Raw genomic sequence first — 8,004 nt, 5'->3', positions numbered from 1 at the left:
AATATATAATAAATAAATACCTGAGCATGCAAATACATACTACAGGAAAAAAGAAAAATTAACCCTGATATATTAAGATTAACTTTTTCTCAGAGCTAAGCTTTTGATTGGCTTTTTTTTTTTACACTTTTTCATGTTATGTTGTCCAGATTTTCTACAATTAGAATACATTATTTTATAATCAGAAAAAAATTAATTAAAAAATTTTTAAGGCTTGATCACCAGCTCATAGGATATCAACTCTAGAAAAGAACATTAACAAAAACCTGACCTGCCTTCTCATTTTTCCCATGAAGAAACCAGAGAATCAGAAAGCTAGATGGTTGGCGAAGGCCAAATGCTATTCGCAAGCAGAGTAAATGTGCCTCCCCAAATGTGCAGCCAAATAGGCCTCCCCAAGGTAGCCTATTTCAAAGGATCCCTTTATAGGCACCCAGAGGGAGAAGCCACCAGCCCCCAGTGTTCTTGGGGACATGGCAGGCTAAGGGTAGTTTTCCAACTCATCTCAAGTTCTGGCCATTCTTGTTGAAACCTTAAGACCAGAAAGTAGAGCTATGACCAGGCCTCAGTCCTGCTGCCCAAGAGACCAACCCACTCCTGCATAGACCCCTGAGCAGATTCTTGAGTTCCTTTCAATCTGGAAGGCTCCATGCCTATTTGAGAGGTGAAGGAACTGAGGGAATCTGCAAATTCTACCCACCTCACATCCAAATATAGCATGGTTTTCCACTCCTGCCCTGACACTCAGATCTCCTTTATCTAAAAGTAGGTGTCAGTAGTAGTAGCAGTGGTGGTGGGGTCATTCCATAGACTACAATGTGAATGGTAGAGTGGTGGCAAGTGGTGGCCTTGGTCTGGGAGGACTTGAAGGAGTCTGCCATTGAAAAAGGGCAGAAATGTACAGGCTTGCCAAGCAAAAAGAACCATGTGCAAAGGCCCAGGGCTTTGATACCATGTGATGAGAAGTTCAGCAGCATGGGGTGTGGGGGCAGGAAGGAATGACATCTGATGTGGCTGGATTGTGAAAGGCCTTGAAGACTATGTGAGGGAGGACTGTGGGAAGTCAACATCAGGGTGTGGGAAATGGAAGGGAGTGGCAGGTGGGCACAGCGGGGGCCAGGCCTTAACAGAGGAAGAGCCATGTACCAATAGGGGATTGGGCAAACTGGACCAGCAGATAAATGGAAGTACATCCCTGATGGACTGCAGCCAAATTCAGCCAACTACCCCAGCCCCAGGCTCAGGCCAGCCTGGACATAGTGCAGGAGGGTCTAACTGGCCAGGGCCATCTCCCCTGCCCCAGCTGCATACTCCCCCTCATGTGGCTCAGAGTGGACAGCTAATAGGGGATCTGTGTTTCAGAAGGAAAGGATGAAACAAGGCCACACCAAAAGAGGAAGTGGCAGAACTTTGCTCAGAAGAGTTTTCAGCTGCGGGGAGTCTCCAGAAATGCTGAAATGAGGACCGGGCGACAACTGCTTGACTGAGCACAGCCAGCTCTGTTCATGGATGACAGACATGCTTGGGTGGCCGGTGAGCTTAGAAGACAGAGGCCTGTGTTCACGTCCCAGCTCTGCCACATCTGTAGTGATGGGCAAGTCATTTATCCTCTCCAACTCTCAGTGTTCTCCACTTCCCTTGTCAAAAGGGCATAATAATAGTCTCTATTTCATATAGCTATTGAGACAATAAAACAATTTATTGCATAGAACATGAATAATACTGAAGGATTGTTGTTAACTTTTTAATCTTCTCCTTTCATCTTCCCAGGACCCAGATCCATTATTTGTATTTGTATTCCAAGAGAAGAGGAACGGGGTATGTGAACAGCCACATATTGGGTCACTTTACGTGAATTACCCTCTGAATTGTCCCATGGGCCCCACAAGCAGGGCATTAAGATCTCTCACTGGCAGAGAAGTTGAAATTCAGAGAAGCAAAATCACTTATGTAAGATCCCAAGCTAATTTAAGGCAAAAAAGTAATTCTGTCTACCCCCAAACTCCTGCCTGTCCACCGACCAGGCTGCCTTCCCCAGCTCAAATCTCCACAACCTGTTAGTGCCACCTGCCCCTATACACCTGCTGCCATGGGAGCAAGGGTCCAGTCCCCTCAGGTCTCACACAGACCGGGAACACGGCCTTTGTTTTACTGGCAAAGCTGACGCAGGCCAGGACACAGCCAGATCCACCATCCCTGGGCTCGGGACTACTGTGGGTCACAGACACCCCTTTGACAGTGAGATGCCACACCTGGAGCCCACTACCTAGCAAAACATAAGAATTCGGAGTAAAACACCATTTTAAAAAATCTACATGTCCCTTTATCCCACAGGGAGTTCCTGAGGCTTCAGGGAGTCTTTCAGGGGTCCAGAGAACCCAGAGGGATAAGGGGCTGGGAGTAATTTTAATGGTGTAGGATCTCATAGGGTGGAGTGAAGTGGAGAGTTGCGGGGAGGCATTTTTACACTGCATATCCCACAACACTCTCTGATATGGTTTAGCCCTTTCACCACACAAAGAAGCTGACGGCTAGACACACAGGGGAGAGGCTGCTGCATATGGCAGAAAGAGCTGGGACTGCCAGTCCATGAGATGTTTGTTACAGTTCTCATTTCTTTACTTATTTTGCTGGGTGATCTGGGGCAAGTGGCCTAGCTGCTGTTACAACACAACTACAATGATGACTGCCATTCATTGGGTGCTTCCCAAGGGCTAGGCCTTGTCCTAGGCTCTGAACGTTTATTATTGCATTTCCTCTTCACAACAACCACAGGAGGTAGCCACGATTTTCTCCCTTTCGTGGATGAGGGTTGAAGCACACCACCCACTCAAAGCCCCTCCCCAGGGCTCTACATCTGCCGTGAGGCCACCTTGGGCAGACACTTCTCCTTTATAGAGCAGGGAGCCTCTGACAATGCAAAGGTCAATGTCAGATAATTTTTTTTCTTTTAACAATCGTCACTCTGGATGATGCTAGGGTGTTGTGTGTGTGAGGAGTGTTTCCTAGAGAGACATTCATGAGTGTTCTTAAGGTCAGGGGCGGTATGGCTAGAGCCATATTTGTGAAATTTAATCACCAAGATTCCCCCTCTTTCAAAAGAGTAGAGCTCCCTCTTCTCCTTGCCAGGCTCTCTGTTTCCAGAACTTTGGGCTTTACTCTCTAAGAGTTTCAGATGTGTCGAAACTCTGTAGAATTCAGGGGAAATCTTGCTGGGTCAGAGTCTGCACAGTTATCCCTCTGGGAGTTTCCAGCTTTGTGTGGGCTCAATGTCAACAACTTTTGTTCGAGAAGCTCTAGAGCTGGCCAAAGGCCAATGTTACCCTGGCCAGGTTGTTGGTGAGAAAACTCAAAGGTTATACTTCTATAAGAAGAAAGAGAAATTGTCTCAGCCACAGGCAAATGACAGATGTGTACAGGGGTTTTACATTTGCCATCTCATTCAGCTTCCACGCGGGAGACAGGTGATAGTATCCCCATTTTAAAGAAGGGAGAATTGAGTTGGCCAAGGTCACCCAGATAATAGTAGAATTGGGAGAGATTTTTCTTTTCAAAGCCAACTCTTCATTGCCTGTGATTCCTTGCTAATTCTCCAGCTGAGACACAGGATCATGTTGCAGTATAAGAACGTATCAGACTAGCTGGGATTAAATTTTGGCCCGACTGTGGGCTAGTTACTTAATCACTCTGAATCTCAGTTCCTCATGCATGAAATGAGGCTAAAATTACCAGTATTTGCTTCATAGGGCTCTTGTGAGTTTTCAATTGGTTAATATGGGGGAAATGCTTAAAACAATGTACATGACATAGTGTCAGCTATTTTAATCATATAAATTGATTTAAGAAATGCACCGTTGTTTTAGCAGGTATACAGTGTACACTAGGGGAAGGAAAATAATTCTCAGACAGCAAATCAGACTCTGTGCTGGGTGGGTGCTTCAGACTCATAACTCATTTAGAGTGCTACCACAGTCCTATGAGTGAAGCATTTAACAGATGAGGAAACTGAGGAATAATGTGCAATGTGACTCATGTTGTTCAGCTACAGAGTATTCGAGCTGGAACTCAAACCCCAGGCTGGCACTAGCACTTCCACTTTTGCCTCTGTCGTGGTGTCTAATGCCACTGGATGGAAACGAAGCAGCCCAACAAGAAAGCATGTGTTGCAAAGCACATACATGTGACTAGAGGACCACCAGGGAGGGAAGGCCTGCTATCTTACTAGCATTGCCTTATTTTACAAATATGTTATTTCCTGACCTAGTCTTCTGTACATTTAATTGTGATTAATACTGAAAATTAAAATGCACAAAGCACAAAGGAACCTGGCATTTCAGGAGGCTCCTGTAATTGATTCAAAATTTGAAGACATTCGTCTGTATTTGTTGTTTATTGTCTTCCTACTATGTGCTGGATCTGGGGGTTAGAAAGTTAATGGAGGTGTGACACAAAGATTAAATAATGACACATTGAATGGCATGCTCACAAATGATGATAAGCACCATTAAAGAGAGCTTGATGGCATTTAAAGGGGTAGATGGTAGTCTGGTCTGATCTAGCTGAAGGCTCAAGAGACAGCATGCAGACTTCTGAAGGAAGGAGAGGATAAATATCACAGAGACAAAAAAAAGCGTGTGCAAAGGCTTTATGGCAGAAGGAGCATAGACAATTTGAGGAACTGAAAGATTCTCTCTGTGTCTAGAGCACAGAAAAAGTGGGTTAAAGAAGTTCAAGATGAGGTTGAAAAGGCAGGAAGGGGCCAGAGTATGCAGGACACTGGTTATCATATAGAATTGGTCTTTGTTCTAAAAGGATGAGGAGAGATTCAGATAAAAAAAATTAAGATTTTTTTACAGGAGCTGTAAAATTGCAAGTAATCTGTTTAGGTTATGATTAACACAACATCATATCATTGTATTATACACTAACATATGGTTGGTATCCATCATATTGTGAAGGTATGACAAAGAGCCTTCAACTTACATCCAATTCTGAGGATAATTAATGGCTATGGGAATAATGTGTTGAGACTCGGTGGGTATATCTGGATCCAGTAGGAATGAATACTATTATCCATTAACAATATAAGTCTGGCCAGGCATGGTGGCTCACGCCTATAATCCCAGCACTTTGGGAGGCTGAGGCAGGCAGATTGCTTGATGCCAGGAGTTTGAGACCAGCCTGGCCAACATGGTGAAACCCCGTCTTTATAAAAAATACAAAAATTAGCCAGGTGTGGTGGTACATGCCTATAGTCCCAACTATTCGGGAGGCTGAGGCATAAGAATTCTTGAACCCAGGAGGCGGAGTTTGCAGTGAGCCAAGATCATGCCACTGCACTCCAGCCTGGGTAACACAGTGAGACTGTCTCAAAAAACAAAACAAAAACAATGTAAACCTGGAATGGACTGAAGCTGGGTGTTCTAACTGTGGCTGCATAAAGCAAAGGGGCTTTGTCATCAGACTGCCCCAGGTCTGAATCACAGCTGTGCCACTTGGTATCTGCTGGAACTTGGGCAGATTTAGTAACTCAGAATCTCAGCTTCCAAAACTGTAAAATAGACATAGAAGTACCCACCTTCAAGGGATTTTGTAAGGATTATTGGAGTTGAAATGTTTAACAATTAGGCACATGTCGGACTTCATAATAATAAACTTTCTTAATGTATAAAGAGAATTTGGAAGTATAATCGCAGAATATTTAAAGTTGAAACTACCTTAGGGTAAGTGGGAAGGAAAAAACAGAAAGAACAACTTATTTCACCTTTTCTCAAAATAAATTGTCTTTAAGTATAAGTGCTACACAATAGACCTTTACAAAAACAACCAAGAGGGCAGGTGTATGCTCTGCATTCATTCACCAGGTTTGGTAAATGAGCTACCCATTCACCCCGGTAGTATAAGAGGTTATTAAACTGTGGCACCAAAAGACAGACAGACTAGATATTGGACACTTGAGCAAATTTGTAAGCTGTCCATCCAAATTTTTAAGCTGCAAAAAGGAAATAGTTAGAAAACCATTTGATGACTTGCACACATTGAGGAGGATGAGAGACTTGGGATGCTGAAGATTAAGAGGATTTGCGAAGAGGATTTCATCAGAGAGAGGTGTTAGTGAACAGAGTCTCAGATAACTCCCGGGTTTTAACTTTTTCAGGCATAGTGCCAGGTACAAGTTAATATTCAACAAGCATTTACTGAATGAATGATTGAATGAATAACTGATATATGACTATAACCTGAAATAGGTAAGAAATAGAGAAAGAGCATTAAGAGTCTTTAACCTTGAGGCTGCAAATACATATAAATTATATCACATAAAATTAAGAAAGTTTGCTGGGGGCAGTGGCTCCCACCTGCAATCCCAGCACTTTGGGAGGCCGAGGTGGGTGGATCATTAGGTCAGGAGTTCGAGACCAGCCTGGCCAATATAGTGAAACCCTGTCTCTATGAATAATATAAAAATTAGCTGGGTGTGGTGGCTCGTGCCTGTAGTCCCAGCTACATGGGAGGCTGAGACAGAAGAATTGCTTGAACCTGGGAGGCAGAGGTTGCGGTGAGCCAAGATCGCACCACTGCACTCCAGCCTGGGTGACAGAGCAAGACTTTGTCTCAAAAAAAAAAAAAAATTAAGAAAGTTTGCAGGTATGATGAGGGAGCCAATTTTTATAATCTTCGAAGAGTATGGAGTAAAATTATAGAAGACTAGAAATAGTTTCTCCTTTACAAAAAAAGCTGAATTTCAGAAATGATAAACCTGTGCCATTAATTTTGGCAAAACACTGAAGTATATTTCTAAACAGTTAGTCATGAAAGTAGTCTTCGCCAGGAGCTAGCATTTGTCTGTTAGGGTTACTAGGGTAGCCTGAACAGGAACATACTAAAAATAATGTATTCTGATTTTAAGGAGAGATTTGATAGCTGGGTAACTGCAAAAATGTTGCGATGATAAGACAGGCATAATTGTAGTTTGTAACTACCTTACACAAATTCATTCACGGCAAATTTGTGTAAATCTAGATGGGATCCCTAGATTCAGGATGTAGAGTAGTGGTTTGCAGTCCTGGTCAATTGTTAAACAAGGAAACTTTTACAACACATCAATATCTGGCTCCACACTCAGAAATTTAGATTTTGTTTGTCTGGTATGGACTCCAGCCATTTGAATATTTCAAAAATTCTCTAGTGTTCTAACATGCAAAGTTTTAATCACTGTTTTCTTAATGTTCTATTCTTGGCCATAGCCTTTACAATGTATTTTTAAAGAACATATTGAATGAAGACAGAAAAACTGCTTGTGTTTTGTTTGTAGATGAATCAAAACTAGAAAATGATGAAATTAAGCCTGAAACGAGCAAACAAATGAAAACCTTCAACAAGACAGAAAAATGAGCAAAGACACTCACAAAGTAAAATGTCTTGTTACAGAGATATTTTGCTAATGAAATGAGTCAACACATAAAAAGAACTCAGAGCAGAATTAGGCACATGCACACTCAGTACATTTATCACACCAAATCCTGCTCATCATAGGTCAGCATTCTCTCCATATTAGAGAAATGAAGGTACAAAGAATGAGCCCTTCTAGCCTAAGATCATGCAGTAAGTTGCAAACCTGGGCTTCAAACCCAGTCCTGACTCCAGTGTCCAAGTTCTTATTTACTGTTGTGAGTGTTAGTGTGAACTTTGATTTTAGGACTGAAAGGGATGTTAGAATTTACCTCAGACATTTTAGAGAGAAAAACTGAGGTTTGGAAGGTGAGTCATTTGCCCAAATGCACACAGATAGAGAATGGTAGAGGAAGAAGGAGGAGGAGGAGGAGGAGTAAGAGGAGGAGAAAGAGGGGGAGGGGGAGGAGGGGGAGGGGGAGGAAAAAGGAAAGGAAAGCAAAGGAAGGGAAGGGAAGGAAAAGAGGACAAAAGGAAGGAAAGAAGCCAGGTCCTGTGTTTAGGGACCTTTCCTAATCAAGGGAAATCTGGGAAGGTTCTAACTTATTTCACGGA

The sequence above is a fragment of the Hylobates moloch genome, unplaced genomic scaffold (assembly GCF_009828535.3).
Source record: "Hylobates moloch isolate HMO894 unplaced genomic scaffold, HMol_V3 SCAFFOLD_18, whole genome shotgun sequence".
NCBI classification, from domain to species: domain Eukaryota; kingdom Metazoa; phylum Chordata; class Mammalia; order Primates; family Hylobatidae; genus Hylobates; species Hylobates moloch.
This window is presented reverse-complemented; position numbering follows the sequence as displayed.